General features: G+C 51.8%; 1 protein-coding gene and 1 long non-coding RNA gene across 6 annotated transcripts in view; both read right to left on the bottom strand.

Moving 5' to 3' along the window:
* SMOC2 (SPARC related modular calcium binding 2) overlaps positions 1 to 26525 on the bottom strand; it is a 155441-nt gene that overhangs the window by 119941 nt on the left and 8975 nt on the right. The window lies entirely within an intron of this gene.
* Positions 9560 to 15206, bottom strand: LOC117196255 (uncharacterized). Its single transcript, XR_004476346.2, has 2 exons — positions 13537 to 15206; positions 9560 to 10050 (listed from the first exon to the last, which is right to left on the bottom strand). It is a non-coding gene; the product is annotated as an uncharacterized LOC117196255 (long non-coding RNA).

The following is a 26525-nucleotide window of genomic DNA, read 5'->3' on the forward strand; positions in this document are numbered from 1 at the left end:
GTGACCCTCACACAGGCCTGAGCTCCCCTCCCCCTGGGGGGTCAAATTATTGCCCAGCAAAAGCCCAAACTGGGGAGGGGGTGACGGAGGGGGCAGGGGGAGGGGAAGGGTGACGTGAGAGGGGCCCTGTCCTCGGGGAGGCTGATCCCTGCCATGAATAATGGGTGCGGGGATGCCGGGGTGAGGTAGGGGATCAAGGGGGAAGAGACCACCCTCTGTCCCAGGAGGCCCCTCGGCCTTTTCCAAACTGGTGTTCCCGACGGCCACCTTAGCCCATCACAAACGTCTGCACCGCTCTCCACGAGGTGCTCAAAGCATCCCATGCTTTCCAGAGAATTAAACGTTCCCAGGAGACAGGATGACAAACGGGCGGTTTTCAGAGGAGAACTCAGAGCCCTGGGAGGGACCCCAGCCATGCGCCTAGGGTCAGGTGAAGACAGCCCGGAAGGGCAAGGCCACCAGCAGATGCCAGACAGAGAAAAGGGCCTGGCTGCTTCCCCGAGGCCACTGCAGCCAAGGTCGCAGCCACGGGCTCCCATCCGGGGAGGGGAACCTGCAGAAAGAGGGGGCCAGGAAAACAGGGGGCAGTGCTGGTCCTTCCCTTCACTGCAGCATCCTGGCTTTCGGGGTCCATTCAGAGCAACAGAAATCCCTCCCTGCCTGACGGGAGCCTGTGTCACACACGCAGGCCCGGCTCATACACACACACACGCTGGCTGATTTGGGGGTCCCGGAACCAGTGCCCCCATTCTGGCGGGGCTGACCCCTCTCCTCCACCCCTGCTGGCTCTGTCCCGGGAAGGGCTGCTCCAGCCTGGAGCTCCACCGCCTTTGGGGGAAAGAATCACCGAACATCAGTGTCAGGAAGCTCCATTTGTCCATTTATGTCCTCCCCGGGAAAATCTGTTGAGCTCTGAGCAGAACAAGTCAGAGGCACTGCTAATCTCCGGTGGACTCATAAGGTTTTCCCACCTTTCTGACAGTGAGGACGTGTTCACTGACCAAAAGGATTCAGATGGGTTCTTTGACCCTTGCAAGTGCTTCAAGGAAAATCCAGAGAAATGTTCTCTAGGTGTTCAATTCAGAAAAAGAGTAGAGGGGAGAAATGAAGAGACCTATCCACTATTTTTAGGTATTTCTAAGTGAATTAGCACTCTGTACCCCTAAAATCTCCTAATTAGAACGAGAGGCAGGATTACCCTGGCGCCTTACTCCCTGCTGCCCAGCTGCCCGGTTCCAGAGCCCGGACTTGACCGCTTCACAGAGTAAATTCACTCAGAGCGCTTAAGTGGAAAAGCTCCTCTTAATAACATCTGGCATAACTATTGAACAAACTCGCCAAGATTTCAACCAACATGACTGGAACAAACTCAAACCAAGAAAACAATGAGGTTTATAATGGAAACAAAACTTTAATTTAGGATTGTTCCAAAGGCGTGAGAATGACTGCACACTCCTAATACTCTGAAGTTACTGAGTCCACATGCTGTTGACATGCAAAATTCCAGAAAGGGGCTACTGCACAGGATCCAATTCCTTCAGGAGTTCTCGTCAGAAAACACAGAGGGGCAAGAACCAGCGGAAACAGCAGCAGCACAAAGACAGCTTAAAACCAGAAGACACGTCTGATGAAAGAGCCGGTTGAAATAGATTTCCTTAGCTGCCGTTTAACCAGAAAAAGGAAACTAGGATTTATATATTTTTTGGAAAATAAATTATATTCACATTGCCAACTTGCTCATCTAAAGCTAATTTTAATGAGCCAGGATTTAATATACCTGGAAATTTGATATTAATATATCAAACTATTATCAGTTTAAATTGTAACACTAATACGGGACCAAATCTTATCATAACGGGGTCCATGCGACAGATACCTTGGCCTTTGTATTTTGAATGCCATTTTCTGAACAGGACTTTTCCTTTGGTTCTGGAAACCTGTCACTTACTTTCAAGTTTGTACACCACTCACCAAACACTTCCCTCCATCACTGTGCAAAGCTACACCACTTCTTGAACAAGGAAAGATTATGAAGTAAAGGGAATTGGATTTTTAACAAATCTGTACCAATAAGGATGAAAGTTCAAGCCCGTTGTCCTTCAAAGAGGTCACTTCTGAGCGCATCCAAATCTCCCACTGGTTTAGTTTCTGTTCAAATCTGTGAAGTCTTCCTTCACAACTACCTTCACGCAAAGTTATGAAGGACTCAGCAAGATTTCATGCCAAAACACAGAGAATTTTCTCCTAAATAATCTCATTGGAAACTAACAAGCCCTCAACAAGCAAATCAAGAAACCTCCCCTCACTGTGCCGGTGGCGACACTGAACCAGAGAAAGATGATGCCGTTAGGACACTGTTTCGTGCAGGGAGGAGGGAAGGCCAGAACACACGGGTGCCTCTTGCACTGTCCACGTTTTGTCCTACGAGACAACGTTATCCCTCGAAGTGTCACTGACGCCACAGCCACCATGGTCACCTCGTAACCAAGAGAGAAGTTCATTTAGATAAACCAACTTTGCTGTTTAGTAACATCATCCCACACTGCGGTTACAATGAAACGTGTAACTGATGTCCAGGCTTGCACTTCGGCCATGTGATTTCATCCCCATCGGTGGCCTGTGTCACGGGCTTGACAACCCAGAAGGGGGAACATGCCAGGTTCGGATTAACCACATTTGATGGGCCAGTCGCTGGAGAACCTGACCGCTGGCGCCGCTGCTGGTCGTGGGGATGAGGGTCTCCCTTGACGCCTCTGATAGTTCTTGCCTCTAAAATATAAGGTGAACTAAAGGGGATGCAGAGTATGGAAAATGAAAGTCTTGGAAATTAAAAATAAACATCACGCATGCACGCACATGCGGGTGCGTGTGTGTGTGTGTGTGTGTGTGTGTACCTTTAAGAGGATTGGCTCCAGGCCAAGAGTATTCTCACATGAACGGCAGATTGACGCTTTCATTTTAAGTACAGTTGAGTTTTTCGGGTTAGATAGGGAAGGCTCCTTATTTTTGCCTCTGCAAGAAATGTTCTCTTCAAATACAACCTGTCATTTTTCACATGCAAGTAAAAAAATGGGGGAGACATTATTTTGTTTAAATAAATTCACTGGTAATTCCAGAAGCAAATTCAAAACTAATTAAAATTCAAAGAGATTGATTAATTAAAAGGTATTCAATAAATTAGAAGACTCGCTTCTAAAGTGAGGAAATTAGGTTCATCAAAGAAAGAGAACTGAGGGAGGATGAGTGGGTGGCCCTAAAATGGTTAAAAGCAGTGTCTCAATTTCCTAACAAAATAAAATCACAATTAAGTCAATGCAAACAGCTCTTCTGCATCTATGTCCATCTGATAAGATTAAAACATTCCTGCAGCTCCTATGTGCAGATAGTTTAATGCAAGTACAGAATGTTTTGGCTTAAGTTTTCATTAAGCATTTTATTGTTATTAGTAATAATAATGTTGATCTTTAGATAGTCACTTGGAGCTCGGCCTGACTCTGGTGGAAGTCGTCCGTGAGTGTTTTAGGGTTAACTGCCTTGTTTTGAAAGACAGGCGCTGTGGACGATGTCATCACAAGACTCTAAACCAGAGGAGCCTCCACCTTCCAGAACCTTCTCAGACTGTCCGGGTCTCAGGAGCATCCTTCCCCAGTTCTCGCCCTTTCCTCTCGTCCCACCCTTCAAACATTCTGGAAATAACTTTTCTACATTATCTGGGCATCCATAACTTCACGTGCACAAGTTCACTTGTGATTTTAATAAAGTCGAGTTTCTGTTCAGTATTGTCTGTCTCTGGCCTCTTTGGAATTCAGACTCATCCAGCTTCAACTGGACTCAGATGAAAAGCGCTGCATTACGCAGAAACACGGTAAGGATGGCCTGATAGGAGAAATAGATGCGATGGATTGGGCCGACCCACTGTAAATTATACACGATGATCCAGAAATATGTCCTGTTGTCAGAGGTCAACTGCCCAGAATCACCAGGGTCACCCTTCGTAAGGGGAGGCGTGTTCCCCACTCTAAGTGGCCCGTGAACATGCCCAAGCCGAGGCAGCAGGCTCCCCGCCATGTCCCACCTACTCAGTCTGAGCAGCGAGTTCAAATCCCAAATACAGCCTCAGCCCAGACCCTGCTGCCATGGTCACAGGGAAGCCGTGGCCACAGCACATGGCACTGAGAACCGTGGACGTGGGGTGAAGTGAGGCAGGACCAGCCCTGTACAGCCTGGCATCCGTGCTTACCGACCTGCAGTCTCAAAGCTCCCGGGCCAGTGCCTGGTGACCCAGGTGACAGTTTTCCCTAATTCAAAGCTGATTTCAGCGTTTATAAAATGGGGGCTTGCATCGAGTGATTTCTCGGGTTCCATCAAGTTCACCAGAGCGCCCCCCCCATGAACCGTAGAGGAGGTGGCATGAAGGGAGCTCTCTGCGGGGCATCAGCCCTGGAAAGGGGTCACCCTCCACCCTGGAGCCCGTCTCCTTCTGGTCCACAGCAGTTACCTCTATACACGTTACCATGGCCTTCAAAGGAAGCTCTCCTGGCTCCCGGCACCACCCCCCAATATTTTTTACTCTAAAACAGAGTTTTACTGGGAGGGGCTGGGATGACTTGGTTGAGAACCTTATTTCCTCCCCCTACAAGAACATTCAGAAAGCTAAGACTGTCGCCTCAGCAAGGCTGAGAGTTTGAAAGCTAAGGGAAGGAAGTACGTTGTGTAGGTATTATTGTGGATTGAAAGGTGCCCCCCCCCAAAAATATGTTCAATCTGAACCCCTAGTACCTGTGAATATGACCTTGTTTGGAAACAAGGGTTTTGCACATAGAATCAATTTAAGATGAGGTTATACTCAATGAGAGTGGACCTCAAACCCACTGACACTGTAGGTTGAATTGTGTTCCCCGGAAAATTTATATGTGAGATGCTAATTCCCATCCCCTCAAGATGCGACCTTATTTGGAAATAAGGTCATTCCAGATGCAATTAGTTAAGTTAAACTGAGTCACGCTGAAGGAAGATGAATGAGCCTTTAATCCAGTATGACTGGTGTCCTTATAAAATGGGGAAACTTGGACACAGACATGAGCACGGGGAGATGCCATATAAAGACGGAGGCAGAGACGGGGTGATACCTCTACAGGCCTGAGAAGATCAAAGATGCCAATAAGCCACCAGAGCCGGAGGGAGACCTGGGTCAGATTCTCCCTCACGGCCACCGAAGGAACGAACCCTGCAGACACCTTGATCTCAGACTGCTCCATCGGCAGGAAAGGAAAAGGCAGAGACAAATGGCAACGAGTCTGCTACGCGTGGCAGAAATCAGTGAGCAGCTGAGGTGGAGAGAAGGGCAGGCGTGCCCAGGAGAGGGGACAGGATGCATCCGGGACAGAGACTGCCGCTCAGGGACAACGTGGATGCCACCTACAGTCTCCTCACAGCCCAGCACAAGCATGACGCCTCCTGCAGGGGGAACGTGCCCACATGGCGGGGGCAGCGGCGGCAGGGAGTTGTCTAAGGGCCCCATGCTCTGGCCGGCAGCGTCCTCTGACCTTCTCAGCCCCCAGCCCCAGCTGCCCACCTTCTATCTGCTCCTACGTGGTACAAAAAGGGTAAACCAAAAATGAATGAATGAATGAGCGACCTAGACACTAAAAAGACAAACACTCACTCTCCAGTACCTGCACCTCCCTGGCCCGGTCACAGCCACATCCAAAGCTGGCCAGGACCTCAGGGCACAGAGCCGCCCTGGACGAGGCCCTACACACACGGACGCGCCCTGCGGGGTGGTGGAATCAATGCCTTTGTTTATGCTTCTTTTCCAGGAAAGGCAGCTCTGTGTAGGCTGAGGTCTCACCCTGGACCTTGACTCTGTAATGAAATGTTACAAGCTGTGGATTTGGATGGCAGAGAGTTGGAACCAGGACTGTTTTTTTTGTAAAACAGTGCAGAACCACAATAGAATCTGAACGAACTCAACAGGGAATCAGATAGGTTTTCATGCATCAGCCTCCAAAACGCTGTTCCTGATTCATGGTGAATCACGATGGGTTTGGATGTGCTCGCAGCCAATACCGCTCTGGGGAAGGAAGCCACGGGCGCAACTCGGGGATGAACTTGATAGAGAACAGCCCTTTAAGCCTAACAATATGCCGATCAAACTTTGATCTCAGCGACACTGCTCACTGCTAGTCTTTGAATAAGGAGCAAAGACACAGTGCAGTTCTTTTCCTTAAGCTGTCTGTTTTTTCCCCTCTCTTTTGCTCCACGGCACAGAGACTGGGGGACTGCAGGCCTCCCATCACGCAGAACACAAACAGAAGGTGACGGGGCGTAAAATCTATGAATCCTGTCCCATGCGGTTGAGGATCAAGACACCGGATGCTTGAGTTCTGCAATTCGGTTGGTTTCAGTGACTTTGGGAATGAAACCCTTTCACTCATTGGATGAGTCCAGTCCACAGTGAGTGAGCCAGAAATGGCTGGACCAGAGTTGCCAAAACAATAGCACCCACAGGAAGAAGTAAGAAGATCAAGGGGAGGGGATAAATTAGGAGGTTGGGATTAGCAGATACGCACTACCATACGTAAAACAGATAATCAACAAGGACCTACTGTATAGCACAGGGAACTCTACTCAGTGTTCTGTAATAACCTATAAGGGAAAAGAATCTAAAAACGAATAGATATACGGGGCTTCCCTGGTGGCGCAGTGGTTGAGAGTCCACCTGCCGATGCGGGGGACGCGGGTTCGTGCCCCGGTCTGGGAAGATCCCACATGCCGCGGAGCGGCTGGACCCGTGAGCCGTGGCCACTGAGCCTGCGGGTCCGGAGGCTGTGCTCCGCAACGGGAGAGGCCACAGGAGGGAGAGGCCCGTGTACCGCAAGAAAAATAAATAATAATAATAGATATATGTGTATGTGTATATATATATATATATCTGAATCACTTTGCTGTACACCTAAAACTAACACAACATTGTAAATCAACTGTACTTCAATTTAAAAGAAAAGAAAGAACTACAGGCACATAGAGAAAGGAAGAAGTACGAAGGTCAGTTATGATAGCATCCGAGGCAGGAGCCGCCCAGAATCATCAGGAAGGAGCTTCCTCACTCTTGCCCCAACTGTCCACGTGTCCTGGGGCTCAGTCGTGTGGGCTTCGGATCGCTCAGAATATTAGAAAATCATTTACTATGTGGAGTACTCTTGAATTTGATGAAGAGCCACATTGCCTTTCGAACTTCATTGCTAATACACGGAAACCACGAGCACTTTCAATGTATTGACTCTTCACCCTATGGAAGAGAGGTGTCTTAAAATGCAGTCTATAAATACATTTTAATATGTTCATAAATGATCAGCTATACATAATAGTATTGCCAGGACTTGCAAATATAAGTCAAGTATTGTATCTTAAACTGCAAATTAATGGCAACACCATTTATAAACCAGGGCTGCTCAAAACCAGACGCTGCACTTCCTCAGATGCTCCTGACACCCGTCTCTGGGCTCAGATGGACAGAGACACGCTCAACATGGCAGCACCTGAAACTCCAGTGGGGCAGGGTGTCGAGGAAAAGCTCTCTGCCTCAGGTGAACCCCCTTCCCCGTCTGCCTTGCCAGTCGCAGCACCGGACTAGGAGACCCCATTCAGCACATGGCCCTCGACCCTCCTTCAGAAACACTCATTTTAAAACCACTTTCCCACCCACGTCATGATGCCATGCTGGCCGCTTCTGCAAGGGAAGATCCTGCACTTCTCTGGGGACTCACTCAGACTCAGGCTACCCTAGCCACGGTCACGTCCCCAGCTACAATATCCTTTATCCCACACAACCCATCTCTCCAGCACATCGGTACAACTGGTGCTCGGGCCTCTACCCTTGTCCCTGTGCTCCCAACTGGCCTGAACCCCGGAGGCCAGGAACTGTGGCGGGTGACTCTTGGACGTCACCCCCAATATCCGTCAACGGGTGGGCATGCGGCAGCTGTCGAGGGCCCCACTTTGCTTCACAGGTCTTACAGGCCATCAGAGGCATGGCAGGCCTGAGATCCACTCAGCAAAGACTCACGCGTTCCCACGTGCTCAGTTATTCTGGGGGAGAAAATGGGAGAAGCTGGAGCAGTAACACGTGGTCACTGCGTCCTGAGAAGGTCCACCTGGGGTGGGGCGCGTTGCAGAACATGCAATGCTGGAGACTGTCAGGTAGCTCTGCTGTGTGTTCTGGGTTTCATTGGGAGTAGATCCCAAAAAGGCAAGTATATTTGGAGATAACTCTTTAGAACAACACAGGAAAGTACTTTCCCCGAGTTCCCTCCCAACACCTTCACACACACACACACACACACACACACACACACACACACACACTTCCACCAGCTGCCACCCAACCTCAAACAGCCAGGACTCACAGACAATATGCAAAACCACGCTTCATCATTTCTTGTCCCATCATCTTTTTCCTTTCGGGCCTCGAGGTATCCCAGAAGAAAGCCCAAAGCTTCCAAGCGTGCTTGTCCGTTCTCGCAGCAGAAAAAGGAAGTTAGAAAAATACCAACTGGTCAAACTTTCCAGGGGACAGAAACAGATGACTGGAAGTCCAGCTAAGCACACGTCTAATAATAAGGATCATGTGACAAGCCCAAAGTATGCATTTCCAGGCTCCGCAAATTGAAAAGGTGATGAGCAGTGACTTGGAGGCTTGGCGGGGGAAGGGCAGGGTGGGCTGTGGTCGGTGATCTCAGAGGCGGTCACCATGTGCTTGAGGTTTGGCCATCGAGCCGAGCGATTCCGTTCCGCCTTGGAGCTGAAGCATCCACAGGAAAGACGGTCCTTCCAGGATCTGGGCTCATCTGCTCCTAGGCCACACGAGGATTTGAAAAGTGCAGAATCACAGGAAAATGAAACTGCCGAGCCCGGAGCCTTTAAAGTGAACCGACCTTAACTGAGACTCGACACGCATCTAATTTAATGCAACTCTGGTTAAAGGTCTGGAGTCGTCAGTGTTATTGCAAACAGAAGTCTATAATGAACACAGATTCTTAGATCAAAAACGAGGGAAATCAAGCTGCTGATTCCGAACTTTCAGGAGTGCTTTGCTTCGGTCCGTCCCATCGGTGCCAAACGTTCCATCTCACAGAAACCCTGGCTAGTTCTACGCTCTGTATTAGAGACCTTTACAATCCTGAAGCCCAGGAATCCCACATCCAAAGTATATGTGATGCAAAACACCAGAAGAGCACAGAACTATGCATGCACAGCACTGCTCACTGCAATACTATTTTAATAGCAAAATAAATCGGAAGGAAATGAAATATTCAACGATAGAGGTTTGGATAAACAACTTACTCTAAATCCATACAACAGAAATGTGTTAATCCATTAAAAATCATATAGAAGAGGTAGAACATATTTTTAAACAAAATTATTTAAAATGAAAATGTAGAACACGATCCCACGTTTACATACACACACACATATACATATATACCATATCCAGCACACACACACACACACACACACACACACAGCCTAGAGGAAAGATTGCAAAATGTCAGTACTGCAAATTTGTATCACTGTTTAATTTCTAGGCAACAGTATTACAGGAAACTGGTACTTTCCTCATGTGCTCTTTTATTTTCAAATTTCTATAGTGGACCTGAGCTACTTTTTAAAAAATTACATTTTATGTATTTTATTTTTAACTTATAAAACACTTAAAACCTACTGAAAATGTATAACTATATGCCCATCACCCAAATAGACACGTCAATAGTAAAGAAAGAAAAAAGAATGAATTATGAAAAACAATAGCAGAAAGTAAATACCCCAAACACCTAACAAGACACAGAAAACGTGTTCTATGCCCCTCGGACAAGCTTAGATGTCACTTTCTCGTCTAATGAGTGACTGATCACATATAACGAAAACCGGGGGTCGAAAACAAATTTCCACCATGACTATCACCACCGTGTCTGCGTTGACTCCCCCAATTCTGAAATGTAGTCAAGACTCTCATGTACTTCCAGCTGCCCTCTGCACAGTTTAGGACAGCTAAAAACAAAATAAAACAGTTTGGATCAGAAATACTTAAATTCCTGGACTTTCCACCTGTGTGTCTTGCATCCCTAAAACTGAAACAACAATCCCTTCTCCAGGGCACTGGTAGGAGGTTTAAGGACACCAAACCTGTGAAGGGTCAATGTGCACGGTCACTCAGCAGACAACAGTCATCACATCCTGACACCTCAAGGTCACCCTGTCCCAAACCTCCCCTCCTCCCACCTGTCCACCTGGTCAAGGGCCCCAGCCCCACCATGGATGACCTCTACGTGCCTGGAGGGACCAACGCCCCGACCCCTTCACCCCCACCCTCTCCAAGCCCACCCCCCCCTCTCCTGCCTGCGCCTCACCCCTCTGGTCGGTACAGGCAGACTGTGGTTTACTGTGCCATGTGGATGCTGCAATTTTGATAAATTGAGGGTTTGAGGAAACCCTGCATCAGGAAAGGCTATCAGCGCCATTCTTCCAACAACATTTTCTCACTTTGTGTCTCTGCGTCAGTTTGGTAATTCTCGAAATATTTCAAACTTTGTCGTTAGTATTATATTTGTTGTGTTTCTGTGATCAGTGATCGTTGATGCTGCTACTGCAACTCCCTGAAGGCTCAGACGATGGTTCGTATTTTTTTAGCAATAAAGTATTTTCCTGAAAGTGCACATGTTGCCTTTTTAGACGTACTACTACTTCACACTTAATAGGCTACAGCGTAGGGTAAACATCACTTCTATATGTGCCTCACTTTATCGTGATATTCGCCTTATTGTGGTGGCCTGGACCTGAACTGCAGCACCTCTGAGGTGTATCTTCACCTCCTCCCGGCCCGGCCACTGTCCTTCCCGCGCCGAGCCTCCCAGCCCGGGTGGCTGTGTGCGGCGGGTCTGGGAGCCTCCTGGGGCTCTCCCCGCCCCCCACGTAACCTCAGCCTCCTGCCCATCCCCTTCCCAGCAGGCTCCTCGTCTCCTCTCCCCAAGGGGCTTCCCTGGATCTCTTACAGGACTGGCCACTGGTTTGCACATCCGACTGGCGGGTGGGACAGCGGGCACTCCCCTGAGAGTCACAGGCTGGAGCCGGATGGGCAGAGCCTATCCATCGGCAATTCTGCGTACGCCGGGCACGTGGCAGTCGTTTCACAGGCGTCTCAGGAATAAACAAGTAAACGAGTGACTTTCATCCACGTCTGGAGGGGTGAAAAGGCTTTCCCGGGGGCCATCCCTGGAGCTTCCCCAGAACCTGCCCAGAGCAGCATCGCATTCACGGTGGTGACCAAGAGCTGAAGAGGCTAACAGGCCAAAGTCACCCAGCGACAGAGCCAGGATGTGACCTTTCCGATTCCAGTCTCTCTGGGGTTTCTTACACGGGAAACTATCGGATGAAATTCTGTACCATGAGTGTCGACTCAACATAAAGTAAGCGAATCTGAAATTACAGTTACATCTATCCTACATTCTCTTTTCTTTAAAGATGTATCTGAATCCTTAGTCCTATGGCTAGAAGCTAGTTTTCTATCATTTAAAAGTAACACTTTAATACATCCCAGCAACTTAAGAAGCCACACTCCACAGCCTGAGCCTCTTCAGACGCATCCATGGCTAAGTGCTGAGAGTTAAGATGCCCCCGGAGCTGAGCTGCGTAGTTGATACCCGGTCACTTGCTCCACGTTTTCTAAATCCAACAACGGCGCCGATAACTAATGCTTTCTGGGCCGTGACCCTAGGCTGGTCACATGCTTTGTCACACATACGCATGACGCCCGCAGAGCGGTGCAGTGCGCAGCCTGTGTGACTGTGCACGGCGGCCTCAGCCACGCAGAGACCAGGGAGACAGTGGGACTACGTCTGGAATTTGGCTGGACAGAGACACTTGGAAACACCTGGAGTGCAGGTGGTATTAAACGGCACGTGTGGTGCGGCTTTACCAGGAGAGAGGGCGTGGGGAGGCCAGAGGGCCCCGCCCAGCACCAGGCAGACAGACAGAGAGAGCTCAGCACGGGAGGGGAGGACAGAAAAGGCCAGCGCTGGGACACAATCCAGGAGCGGGTGGTGGCCACGGCGGCCAGCAGGATGTTTGGTGACAAGGAAGCTGTGTGCTCATCCAAGGTGCCCCAAAGCCCCCCTAACTCAGGACCAGGGCCCAGGGGACCGTTAGCATCACCCTCCCCTGGGCACAGACGCACAGAGCCAACGCTCAGGAAGGGCGGCACAGTGGGCCCAGCCGGGCCGCCCTCCTCCCAGCCACCTGCTGCCCCTCCCCATGCCGCTAAGCGCCCATGCGTGGGAAGGAGACCTCAGCCAATGCAGGGGTGTGGACACGGTGCGGGGGGCACACGCGGCACCCCGATCCTGACGAGGCCTGGGCTGTAAGTGTGTGTGGTGCTCAGACACAGGCACACACACTCCCTGGGGTGCACTCACCCCCGTTACAGGACACTCCCCACCTACAGCATGAACTGGTGAAGGACCATCAGCCGGGCACGGCCCCCACCGCCCAGTTCCCAGGGGGCAGGGCTGGACACGCCACACCCACTTCCCAGCTGCCCTGCTGTCCCCTGAGCGCCAGGGTCCTGGGCCCGCCGCGTGGTCCCTACCGCACAGCTCCGCGAACTTCCAAAGGTTGCGCAATCCAGCCAGCCGGTGCCTGGGGGCCGCTTCAGGGAGACTCGGGGTCTACGTAGCATTCTCCTTCGAGAGAAGCGCGAGAGGCCTAGGCCGTCCTCTCCACCTGGGAGAGGAGGCGGGAAGGGTCGGTGCTGAGCCCCCAGACTCACTAAAGGGACCCAAATATCAAGAAGGGCCGTGATGCAGGACAGGAGCCCAGCCGGTCAGCAAGGAATCACATCGCTGTGACTGTGGGCCCCGACCTCTGAACCCGCGATCTCACTGTCCAGGTGAGAGCGCAGGACTTCACATCTCGGACACCGCACCCCCCCACCCCGGCACCTGCTCAGCAGGCCGCCATCCTTGGCCCCCGCCCCGCCCCCCAGAACCTGGCAGCACCTGGACTGTAGTCACGCTGAGGTGTCGAGATTGGACTGACAACCCCACACGCCAAAGCACGTTTCCGCCAGAAGACAGAGAGTCCTGCCGTCTTGGGCGAGAGCCGGGGGGGAGTTGAAGCCTGTCTGGGTGCATGAGTCACTGCCTGCCCGTGATGCTCACAGGACAGAGGAGACCGTCTGGGGCAGAGCGGAGGCGAGGGAACCGCTTCCCAACACGCAACACACACTCCGGTCCTGGCCTTTTGAATAAGCGGTGAGGACTTGTCCGCTGACCCTACGGTAGCTGTGAAAAATGGAATGTGGAAAAATGGCTTTGTTCCTGGGACAGTGACCTCCTTCCGCAGCCTGGCCTCATTCAAGCCTTGGAGGGCAGGATGCCTGTATGTCTGCTGTCTCATGAGCGATGAGATCTATGATGGTATCTGTTTGGCAAAAGGCTTATACTGTTAGTAGCAAATCAAGATGCCCGAAGGCAAAATCACCTTGATGTGGAAACTTCCTTGCCCACAAACAGGAGGCAGGGTTACCCTGAAGAGCCCACACCCAGGATCCAAGGTGGGAGTCTGTGGTCCACCCTACAACATGCATCACATATCTTCAAGGTTTTTAAGGATGATTTGTAAAGTGGAAATCACAGTATTATTATAAAATAAAGTAGATAGAACAGAACGTATATATGATGAACTCTCAGCATCTCACATTTGGTATTTTTCTTTTTTGATATTTTGGTAAAAATTATCCTGGAAGTGCCTCAAACGGCCACGGAAGAGAAAATTCAGACTCCTCGCTAATTTTCAGGGTCTTGGCATCTGTGGCCTCAGAGGCAACAACTATGGCTTCATTAAGAAATAAAAGGTCAGAGAGACACTTTATCGAACACTGGAATAGAAATATCTTTCCAAGTTTGGCCATCCCTGTTCAACGTAAAATAAAGTCATGCCACAGGTGGCCAAGTTTAAAAATTGGAATTTTTTTAAACAATAAACTATACAGATATGGCAAAACAGGTTAACTGGCAGATCATTTTTCTTGAAAAAGAAAAGATGCCATACATCTAGAAGACTTTCCACAGAACTAATGTAAGTCGGTGATTCTCAAACTTTGGTGGCCTTAAGGATCATTGGAGATTCTGCTTCAAACAGAGCATGTCTCTACCCTGCAGACCTTCACTCAGGGGACCGAGAGTGGGTGCAAATCCACAGTTCTGTCTGGCACAGTGGGTGGTCAGCCTTGACTCGCACTATGAGAGATTCTGCAGTAAATCACACACACGGTCACTTAGAAAGGCCAATTTTGAGAAAATGAATATATTTAAAATTCCGTATGTATTTCCTATGAACAGATCAAGCTCAGAGAAAATTATTGTTTCTAATTTAGTCCTCCATCCCAAAGACAAGGAGAAGAGACATAAGCACAATTTCATTGAATGAACTGGAAATTTCCATTCAATTTTCTTGAAGAGATGAGAAAGCATTTCTAATGAGACTGCAAATTGGGAATCTTGGCAACATTCAAATGTGGTAAACGGTCTTTGTCTTTGAAATGTCATCTGCAGTGACCAGCGAAGCCAGTAGGGACCAAATGCCCTGCTTATTTTTACCACAAAGGCATGCGATTTGGCTTTTGGTACCGGTCTGAACTTGCGTATGCTCTGAATTGCTAGTTTATTGATTTCAGGACACCGTTTACAAAAAGAAAGGTCTAGAAAATTGCTTCTGTATTCAAATCCTGACCCTTAGAATCCTACTGCTCTTCTACGCTCAACCAACCAAATCTTCATGTTTATATAAACTAGTGACCCAGGACCTGTTTACAAAACACGCTCAATTACCCCTCGCAAAACCTGCCTGCTGTCAGTCTTGCCAAATGTGCCTCACTGGGGAATGCACTGCTCTGGGATTTCTGAGAGAATAAGGCAGGGCATAAGCAGAGACAAACCCTGGAAGACACAGCTGTTACCCCGGGATAAGATCCTTCTAGCAGTCGGCCGCAGAAGAGCCAGCCCACAGTTAGGGAGAGGAAGCGTGGCCCCTGGGAGGCCTGGGGGCTGCCCTGTCCCTGCTCTGGTCCTGGAGCAGCGGAAGCCCGAGCCCGGGGATGAGCAGAGCCACCAGGGAAGGGCAGCCAGACCCGCATTATGCAATCAGCACAAAACACTAACTTCTAAGACTTGACTGTTACAGCTCTCTATTGACGACGGTTTCCTTCTGAGACACGGGAGAGCAGAATCATCAATAAAACTGCTTGACTTGTTAAAATATTAATACAGCACTTGGGACACATGTAGCCTGTGATGCAGACATGAGCTTTGCGGTTAGAAAACTTCATCATCAGCACCAACGCTCAGTGATTTTAGTGGCGTCCCTCCCTGCAGGACCTCGGCTCCCAGAATCACGGCAGGACCCTCAGGGCCCTGACCTCACACGTTCCGTATCTGCTCTCGGCCCCTGGGACGTGAAAGCCCAGAGCTTCTCATCTATCTGCCTGGAGACAAGCACGGGTCAGTATTCCAAGCACTTTGTTTCCAGCTCCTCATTTTCTTCTGTGTTGTTGATACTGATTCAGGGAGTGTCTTAGTTAAGCCAGGGAATGTCAAAGGCTGCAAACCTTCCAGCTTCCTGGAGTGGTTTTCAGGAATAATTACCAATGAAATGCATCCATTAAACGACCAAAAAAACATAATTAGTGGTGCTTCGTCAGAAACATAGACTAGCTTACAACCTTCTGCTGTAGTTTCATCACGTACCCAGTAAACCCTTTCACATAACAGGCGTCACACTGAATTTAAGCAAAGTCTAAATAAGAATAATACCATGCTTAGCAGATCAAAAGGAAAAGCAGCCTTGGTCCACAGGAAAGGTCTGAATAAACTCAGGAGGGGGGCATCTGACAGCAAAACACAACTGTTCACAACAAGGTGAGCTAAGCCTAGTTCACCTGCCATGAGACGCGCGCAGACGAGACATAAGTCCTATTCGGTTTGAACCTTTGGCTCAGGACGGAAGGCTGCGGCCGCAGGGGATTGTAGGAGCCTCACCCACACAGGGGTGAACAGGGCATGTGCGCCCGCATCCAGGGGTGAAGAGTCCATCCTTAGGACAACGGCCGGAAGCACACGCAGGGCGTGTGCACAGGACCCGAAAAACGTGCTTTCTCCTCCAGACCTTGGTTCCCTGACTCTGAATGAGAAAAGTGGCCTCCTGGTTCACAGATCCAGCAGGTGGTGGCCCAGCCACGGTCACGTTCACCCTTCCCTCCAACGCTGCCCAGAGGTCCTTTCAGCCCCTCCCCACCAACACCACAGGCCCCGAATTCAGCCCAGGCGGCTGGCTTCGGGGGGCACCCCACTTTCCCAAGGACCCCAACTTCATCTCATTTCATATCAGGCTTCACAAAACATGTTCTGTGAACAAAGAATGTCGAGGTGAGAAACGAGTGCGGTTTTTAAAGCTCACAGAGCCATGAGGTCACCGGTCCACCGGCAGCCGAGTGACCCTCTGCCCCAGGCGGCACTGACCACAAACCCTCTTTCAGCTGACGGCCCAGCAGCGTCTGCACCTTGACAACTGGAGCACATCTCTCCACGGGGAGCCCAGCACTTCTGCGGGGGGACTCAGAAGTGTCCGGAAGTTAAGAGCAAGCTGGCCTTCGGTCTGGAACCGAAAGAATTTTTTAACAAAGGCTCCGCAAAGTGAGAGCTGCCGGGTTTATGCCCGCTTTTTCCTGAGTAGAAAGTATATAAACCCATGGGGAAAATCATTTTTATTAAAAATAGAAAAGAATGAGGGTGTTGAAGCTTTGGCAAATAGCTTACTTTTTTGCAGAATAAATGAAGCGGCAAGACACTGGCAAGCTAGTGATAGGGGCGGGCAGCTAGCGCTGATAAATGCAGTGATGGGGAGGGCATCTTCCAGACATAAGCAGCCCACCCTTCGGGCCGGGCTTTCCTGTGGGCTGGGGAGCCCTCGCCCTCCTCAGAGCACTGGTCCCGTCTACGCAGACCATAGCACCCTTGGGGTCCGGGTGACCTGACCGCACGACGGCAGCTAATCCACCTTGGGATTAGCTTGAAGGGACTTCAGGCTTCTGGGGAGCTTATCTGCAATTTCGCTCTCTGGTACTTTCATGCTCTTTATTCTTTTCCCAAACGATTTTCTTTAACACAAAGTTATCCCAGAGATATCTTTTCTATGATGGTAGAGTAAAGTTAACTAGTACGGTCTGGAGGGAAATCTGGAAACCTGCAACATAGGACTACTTACAAGTTCAATAATCAATGTGTAACAGTCTGTTACACATTGGATACAGGATATCTGCAGGGCCGTCTACTTGTGGCTGGTGGGTACATCATGCCAGTGGTATCTGACACTTGGGTTTCTGAACCTTACATGGAACAGGTAGGCTAGAAAACAGTGGGAACGGAATATTCACAGAACTGATTATGTCTGAGCCAGTCACGTGCTGATCACCCCCAAGTGTTGGTTTCCTTCTTGGAGAACCTGTCTATTGCTCCACAATGACAATAACACACCCAGACGGCCCTGGACAGCGGCCCTGTGGGTGGATTTTGGACATATGACAGTTAATTGTCTAGGAAGGAATTAACTGCAGGGCCAGCTCCCAGAGCTGTTATCAACGTGAAGCAGATTTTAAACACCAGGGATAAACTGCCGCACAGCAGAGCCCAATCCCAGCTCTGTTTCACCGGCCCCACCAGGGGAAGTCTCCGTCCCCACCCTCGTGCCACCCCGTCGGGTGATGCCATCTGAGCACACGCCCTGGAGCGCCGCCTGGCCCTCTGCCGTGTCCTGAGGTCGTCTGAGAAGTGTTAGGAAAGACAAAAGTTTTCAGCTCGGTGCTTTCCCAGAGTGCAGGGTATTACCCAGCAGGACATTAATCTTCGAGCCTGTCCAGACGCCTCACTTCATTGCATCAAATTTACCTCCTTCTGGGGGTACATTCCTTCCCCAAGTCCTCCTGCCCCTTCATGTTCTGATATCAGATGCCTTCAATCCTCTACCTGCATCAAATGGAAAAATCAAACTCCCGGCCTTTAGGAACCTCTCAACCCCTGGAGATCACGGCTTTTCCCTTTAGACCACTAGGGAACACTCTTCCCGCCTGCTAGAACGCAGAACGGTCAACAGACGCCACCTCAACCACCGACCCTGTTTCACTCTGCCGAGAACTGCAAAAGCACCTCAGCTTGATGTCTTCACGACGAACGTGTCCACGTGCTAAAATGAGATTATCCTTACGGTAAATATAGGGGGAGAAAAGGGGCGCATTATTTAATATTATGCAGGCCATTTCCTCCTGCATTTTGATATTTTCTGTTTTCTGGTTTGGGTCAGTGGAGTATGTTAAGGGCAGAGAACCTGAGGCCTGGGTAGACGGGGAGGGCGGTGGTGACCCCCTGAGGACACAAGGACTCAGAAGCACATGTCCCTGGGGTCCCACGTCTGTTTTCCGCAGGAATGGGACTCAAAGAGCACCCTCAGATGAACATGGGGACCTTTGTACCAGAGGCTTTGTACTATTCCAGGTAACCTACAACGAGGTCATCTGAATCTGGCTACTGCAGGAAGATCGGTTTCTCCTACTTCCCCATCACCCACCTGGCCCTTCTCCAAGGGTACTTCCTGTTCTCAGTGCCTCGCAGTGTCAGGACACCACAGCCTGAGTGCACAAGACAGCCGGGGAGCACCTGAGCTCAGGTCTGTCCCACACGGGTGCCTCTTCAGTGAGCCTTTCCCCCCATGTCCTCTGAGCCCACCGTGCACTCCTCTCCCCTACCGTCCCTGGTGGGCAGTGGAGTCGGTCATCAGAGCCCCAGTGGGAGCCTCGTGTGTGTCCAGCACCATGACTGGACGGGGCAGGCGAGGCCTGGGCCACGCGGGACCCGCTGGGAGGGAGGACAGGGCCCAGCCCTAGCTTGAGGAGGCCCAAACCTTCGAACCAAGGCCACCTGGGCAAGGCCTGGGACAGAGGGAGCACGTCTCGCAGAGGAAGGACCGTTCAATCCGCAGACACCAGTGCGTTCCTGACTCACGGCAAAGCCAAGCTTCCCCGAGGACAACCTATCGTAGGTCGATCGGCACGAACTTCATTACACTTCAGGGCACTGGATCCCTAGGTCACCCAAGAAGCAGGCTACCCTGATGGGCTCTGGGGACCCGTGTCACTCAGGCCTACAGTGAAGGGGGGAATCAGAGGATGAGTGGGTGTGGGCAGGGCACAGCTCAGGCCTCTTGGTCAGCTGGACAAAACCTGCCATGGGATCGTCTGTAAGGGAAGCCGTGCCCAGGCGAGAGAAAGCAGGGGTGGGTGGTGGCCAACGGGACCACCTTTCTGAGAAACCAATGTGTCATCTCAATGCCTATCACGTCCTGGACCTGGAACATCACAGCTTCAAGTACCAGCACCTAGAAAACAGCAGGACGGCCTGAGCACCCTATACACATGCGGAGAGCCAACGTCATGGGAGGGGGCGTGTTTCCAACACCTCTTGCCAAGCTTCCCATTGGACGTGTCTATCATTTGCTAATTTACCCAATTTAACGATGAGAACTGTAGGTCTCCATGTAAAGATGGATTCTGTGGAATTAAAGGTGCAGATTCTACTGCATGAAAGGTGCTACTACAGCAAAGATTTTAGTTAACATCCAAAATGCTTTCAATTGCACTGAAACTCAACATCAGGCTCTTACTAAATATCGAAAGGAAGCATTAGACGTGGAGCACAACAGCCAAATGAAAAGCCACCAGATCAACCCTTCCTTTGCCTCCAGTGAAGGGAAGACACACCCGCAAGTTACCCTGCATACCTTGCTCTTAGGTCTTCTCTAAAAAGCGCCTAAGATCTTACAAGAAATTCTTTGAAATTCACAGTGGGCTCAACACCATCGGGGATGCAATTAGGTTTTCCTTATCCTTTCAACCACACACCGCGTAAGGCATCCTGGGGACACGTGCAGGGCTCGTAGAGTCGGAACCAGGGTCCGAGGGGCTCCTCCAGCCCCTCCTTACGTCCTCCAGGGCACAGGTCACTACTTTGTCACGTACCCAACGTTTCATCCAAAGAAGAGCCACAATGACATTCACAAAATTTTGCATCTGTTAATTTTAAGCAGTAGTGTCTCTGTCTATTACCACGTTTCCACCAAAATCAGTTCTTTATAATAATGAATGTAAGACACGAGGAAGATTTAGATGCTGAAATCATTTTTGTTAAAATCTGGCATTAAATTTCACTTTAAACATTCAGCCAGCAGAGGCGGGTGTCAGAAATCGGGGGACGCGGAGTCCAGACACCTGGGCTGCACACCTGGCTGCCCCCAGCCACCAGGGGCCTCAGGGCTCTCCTTATAAAAGGAAGGGGCTGATGAACAGATCCCCAGAAGCTCCCTCTAATTCCCCAGTCTCCTGAGAAGGAGATCCCGTCATTTCTTCCTAAGAAACTGCTTGGGGGACTGGAGTTTAGGGGTTATTCCATTTGAGGAGCCCAAGGGTGTTTCACTGTACGCGTCTCAAGCACGCATCGCATGGGTGTAGCCTTGTAAGTATGAGGCACGTTAAGTGCACCTGAGAAAATCTTCTGTGCTATCAGTAAACCAGAGTGAATTTTATCTTATTTACAATTAATTAAAAGGTATCTTCAAAGGGTCTCTGAAGAGTTTAAAATCTCAGTGAGAGAAACATGGATCAATCAGGACAATAAAAGCCAAACACCTGCTATTTGAAAGCTACGTGTGACTCAGACACCAGGAAACGAAAGGACAGGGAGGAACAGCCCGGGAGACTCGGGGCTGCTCCCGCCAGGACACCCCCTAGGCAAACACCCAGGCAGCAAACACCCCGACCCAGGGCCCAGCCACAGGTCCACGGCGCCCACGGCCCTCCCTGGGGTCGTCCGACATGTGACTAATTCCAAGAACTTATCTTCCAAGGATCCCTTTGGGGAATGTTCCCTGCAGACGCCGCAGCAAGCTTCCCACCCATGACCCAGAGTCCTCGTCCGAGGACCCAGTGGAATCAGCCACAGACACTCTGGCCGTGGCCGGCCAGGCTCAAGCCTCTGGCCCGAGTGCCTCACTCAACAGAACCTGAGCTGAGAGCACTTCTCACATGAGCCCTCGCGCCAGGAGCCAACCCGGCCCAGGCAGGTTGGCTTAATCACCCGTGTCCCAAGTTCCTCATCTGCAAAATGGGAAGAACTGAGCGCCCACTGCATGGGGGGCGGAGGGGCGGGAGTCAGCACGGGGCAGGGGGTGTCACTGCGAACGAGGTCTTGGACGCAGGAAACGTCACCTCCACCCTGACCTCCACGCTACCAACCACAGCAGCGGGAGCCCTTCACAAGCTCCCTAAGTTAAACCGCTGCATCGTGCTGACCCCCGAGCTGCACCCAACAAACGAGCTCTTAGGTATAAGAGGAGAAGGGTAATAAGAATACACAGCAGTTGTATATTGGGGAATGCATACAATACGCAACATTGTACACACAGTTGTATATTGTGTATACAACATTGTATACACAGTTGTATATTGTGTATTGGGGAATGCATACAATATACAACACTGTATACACAATATACAACTGAAGACCCCTAGCTTTCTGCTCCTGCATGTGGAGTTGGCCTGACCGACCACAGGGTCAGGAAGGCCTCCTGGGGAAAGAGCTGGTGTTTGTGGAGAGCAAGGGGCAGAAGAGAGCAAAGGCCCGCAAAGCACAGGCTCGCTGCAGGCGTCAGGCGAGGCTGCAGCAGAAGGGACGGCACGCGGCGCCTCCACGCCGGGAAGAGCCAGGCGGGGGGAGGGCTCCTGGGGGTGCTGGTCCCGCCCGGGGCCTTGCTTCCCTCCCCGGAGCCGGACTCTCTGCCAGAGCCCCAGGGGGGACAAGGTGACCAGGGCAGCCTGGGTCACCCATGTGGTGACAGAAAAGGACAGTCCGCCTCCTGCAGCACTGGAGGCCGAGCCTGTGGCTCACCCAACGCTCCAGAATCCGCAAATCCAGGAATCACAGCCGGAGTGGTGGCCCTGAGCCCCAGACCCCCAGGATGGGTGGGCACCGTGAGACCACCGCCCCCTGGGGAGGCCGGCCAAGTCCTCCTGCCGTGACCACTAGTCACCTCTGAGGACCAGAGACGGGGCCGCAGCGAGGCGTCCTCCTGCACCAGAGCCGCGATGTCCTTGTCTTTGGGACACACCTGCAGGATCTCATCATCACAAGGTCCCTCCAGTCTTTTCCAAACAAGTCCTAGAGGCCCGAGTTGTCCTAAATCCCACATCCGAGTGTGTCTCATGACAGGACCTACAGTGTCTATCAGAGAAGGACAGCAAACCCGAGGCAAGGGAGCCAGGAACAGCTACAATGAGAGACGAAACAGATCGGGGATGCTCCTCTTAGACTAAAGGGAAGAGAAGGAGAGAGCTTCTGGAAAACAAAAGCTTCTGGAAAAGCCAGCGCCTTCCCTCCGCCGGGCCTACTGTCCAGACGGAGTCCCGGCAAGACCCTGAGGGAATTCGGGCTCCGGGAGCAGAGGCCAGACTGCCATCCCACCCCCCGTCCCGCAGGGCTCTCCGAGGCGGCTGGGAGACGTGTCCTCGGCCACCGCAATGCTGTGAGAGGATGATTTCAACCACATACGTGAGACTGGAATCCAGCATCCTGCATCTCTACAAACGGTGTCTCCGGGTCACTTCATAATTCAGAGGCAAACACAGGGAATGAACCACTGTCATTTAGCGAGTCCCACAGGAGGGCCACTGTCACCGCCTGTCACGGTCCCCAGGCCTCCAGGCTCACCCAGGACTGAAAGACAGGCCGTGGAGGCGGCGGCCACGCGGTGGCTGCGTTTGCTCTGAGGTTTTGGTTCCTGGGATGCAGTTAACCCGAAGCCTTGCGTGCTTTGGTTCAAAGTACTTAAGCATCGACCCCACTCGACAGCCCACGGGAGAGCCCAGGTTACCACAGCTCGCAAGTGGGGCTGAGTGACGGGAAACCTCAGGAGACCGAGGCCGTCCAGGAGGGGCCCCACTCTTCCGAATTTCGTACCGTTTGCCCAGATGAAACAATTCCAGCATGACGTGGAAAAGTAGCCACGTTACGTTCACGTGCGTAATCGTGCCCCTGGCCAGGTCTTCTTACAAGTCCTGTTGCCTCAGTTTCACTTTTATTTCCCTGAGCGCACATCTCGCGGGCACAACTGTGAAGACAGCGCTCGTTAACCTGACCTCGTGATGAGCTCCCTGCCTGGTCCCCACGTGGGCTGTTAAAGCCCCCTCTGCTTCTCGCCAGCTCCTCCCCAGGGCCCAGCCGTTCCCACCACTCTCAGGGGACCTAATCTCTGCTCTTCTCCCAGGAGAAGAAGCCTCACCCTTCCTCTGACCAACTGCACCTGTCGCCCGAGACTCCAAGGCACTGTCCTGAAAAGGTGATGGGGCTTCTCTCTCCCATCTCACCTTGATCTGGCACCAGGCTGCACGGCTTTGCTGCCAGTTCAAACGAGGCCAACCCGACGGAGGTCAGCACAAGGAGGACGTCACCGGGAGGAAGCATGGCCACTGCCCTGGGTCCCTCCTCTGGGTGGCACGCCCGTCGGACCTTCCAGGGCTGACAGGCTCCCGGCACTGCCACTCCTTCTCAGGGGGAGACTGCCGCCTGTCACAAAGTTCGCCGTGTACTTCTTTCACATTTTAAGGAAAACTCATATTCCAGCCCCAAGCCAGCTGCCCCGTTCCCGTCCAGGGTGTGGGTGGAGGAGAGAACATGGCCTTGCAGTGAAGACGAGTCAGCGGAACAGCTGGAGAGGCCGAGGGCCTCCTCGCCCAGCATCATACCTGCACCACCAGCCTGGCCCCCGCCCAGCATCAGGGCTGCTCCAGGAGCCTGCCTGCACCTCTGCTCTGACACCTGGGAAGCCTCCTCTTGGCTGCCCAGCCCTCCTCAGGGCCCTTCATGCTCTGCTCACCCCCTGCATCCTTCCAGGGCCCCAAATAAGGCCCCCACCCGTCTGCTGGGTGGTCCTCTGCACAGGATGCTCCCAGCCCCCTCCCACCCCCCTGGCTGCCTCCCAGACCCTCAGGGCTCAGCTGAGAGCCGCCTTCTGGGCCACATTTCTGACAGTGACATCTGGACACTGGCCCCAACCCTTGTCCATTGCTGTGTCTGCTGGACAAAAGGCCGCATGACGCTGGACAGTGACCTGTTTGCCAGCGACGGGCACCCAGCTGAGAGGTCAGGTCCATCACTCCTCCGAGCACGTCCAGACACAGCCCGAGTGCCATTCGATGATTTTACTTACACGTTTCACGGTGCTCTTGCTTACCTTTTCTCCATCAAAGCCCCTCCACTCCCCAGGATGTGCGTTAAGGGAATCCCAAAAGCAAACTGATGGAGCGCTGGGCTGAAGGATGCGTCAGTTACCTGCACCCGTCCTCAGGCACAGCTGGGTGCCCCCTGGCGGACCTCCAACCCCCGTCCCCTGCTCTACCTTGGGAATTCCGAGACAGCGAGGGATGCTATGTCCTACGAGCTTGGATCTCACTGCCGCAAAGGTACAGAGGGCTGTTCTGAGCGCTCAGTGAAACTGGAAAACCCAGAAAGTAGTATTAAAGGAGAAAAAGTGAAAAAAAACAACATTTGTAATTTTTTTAAAAAAGTTAGAATTTGGTTTTGAGTCAAGTTCTGGGTTAATTTACATATTTTCTCAGACCCTCCACTTCACTGAGCCCCAGTCCTCGGGCCTGTCTGTCCCCGCTGCCCTGACCGGAGAGCCGAGCTCCCTGGTGTGGGCAGGAGGCAGCTTGGCAGGGTCACAGCGCAGACGAAGGGCGAGGCCGGCTGGAAGTGACCACGTGCACACGGTGCAAGACTTCAGAAAGCCCGAGGGCTGGAGAGAGACAGAGACAGAGAAGGAGGGACACAGAGGTTAACTAACTCTCTACCATGTCTTGGCCAATGAAATTCTTGTACCCTTTTGTGTTAAATTAGGGGGTTGGATAAGAAGAGCACCAGGGCTGACGTGGCAACAGTCCCCAGGAAGAAAGGCCTGAGGGGGCCCCTCCCCAGGCCTAAGCCCACAGCCCACTTCCTGACCTCAGCACTCGGGGGACACTGCACGTGCGCCCACACCGAGGATTCCACACTCAGGGACAGGACAGAACGTCCGGGGCGTGTCCACGCCACTGCGCTGCCATCTGGGGGCAGAGGGGCGATGCCGGGCGTCCAGGCCCCCCGGAGTCTCAGGAAGCCTCTGGGACCCAGCATCACCTGCCGGCTCCCCGAGTCCCCCTCATAGACACGGGGACCACGGCGAGGCCGGGCTGAGCCTGGAAATAAGCCAGGTTCTGAAGAGGTCACAGCTGCGAAGGGACCTCAGAACACAGGCATGGCCCCTCCGCCCAACGTCTGCGGTACGACCTGCATCCACGGCTGCCGGCAGTGAGGCTGGCCTTCCTCTGTCATGTAAAAAACGAACAAGGGAAGAAAACGGCGGCCGAAAGGAGGCAAGGGGAGGGAACGTTGGTGAGAATTTGAATGGGGCCAATTAGGACTTTTTAAACCACCTTCAGATCTTTGGATGCAAAGAAATGTAACTGGTTTCTGGCCAGAGATCGGTAAGAAAGTGTCTGAGGGAAGCGGGGCCGGGGCGCACCTCCCCTGAGCCTTCCCCCCACAAAGCGAGTTTGCAGATTTTATTGGGAAAAGGCTCGGCTGGAAGACAGGCTTTGAAAGCCTGAGCACAGACTGTTGATTTTCTGCAGTTAATGTTCTTTCGGGTTAAAATCCATCATAAAATGGACACGTCTAAGAACGTCCACCCCCAAAGAACGCTGAAATACAATATTAATTTAGCCTGCAAGTAAGGGAAGCCACTGCTTTAAATAAAATCCATTCACTAAGTGACCAGATCTTGCAGCAGAAAGGAAACTGCATCTGCCGGCGGCCGGGCCCAGCAGACAGCCCACTGGGGCATCTCCTGGCTTCATTTATTAAAGCCAAAATCCTGCCTCGGGTACACAGCACTCTTACCTGGTATTTGAGTAATCGCCCTGAACTTAACCTGCATATCCCAGACTTCCAAAGAAAGTTGCTGGAAACCTCAAATAAAAACGTCCCTTGGTTGTTAATTCCCTAATTTAGTGTCCCTGCATCATGAGTCAAACCTCTAAAACTGGAAAGTTGAACGTGGCGCCTGAACCCAGGCTAGGTGACGACCCAAGTCGCCAAGTGGCAGAAGCTTTGCGGGGGGTGGAGCCCGAGCCCACCCGCGGACCCCTGCCCGCCCGCCCCGGCGGAGCAGGCTGCTCTCGGGCGCCCTCGTGTGGCCGGCGACGGAACAGTACGAAGAGGCGCTTCCCCTGGAGCCGCACCTGCGTCTCAAGCCGGGTGTAAACGGCGGAGAGATGCCATGGGCGCAGAGAAAGGGATTCGTGACTCCACCTGGATTATATCTCCGAGTGAAAA

Source organism: Orcinus orca, chromosome 12, assembly GCF_937001465.1.
Source record: "Orcinus orca chromosome 12, mOrcOrc1.1, whole genome shotgun sequence".
Classification (NCBI taxonomy): Eukaryota; Metazoa; Chordata; class Mammalia; order Artiodactyla; family Delphinidae; genus Orcinus; species Orcinus orca.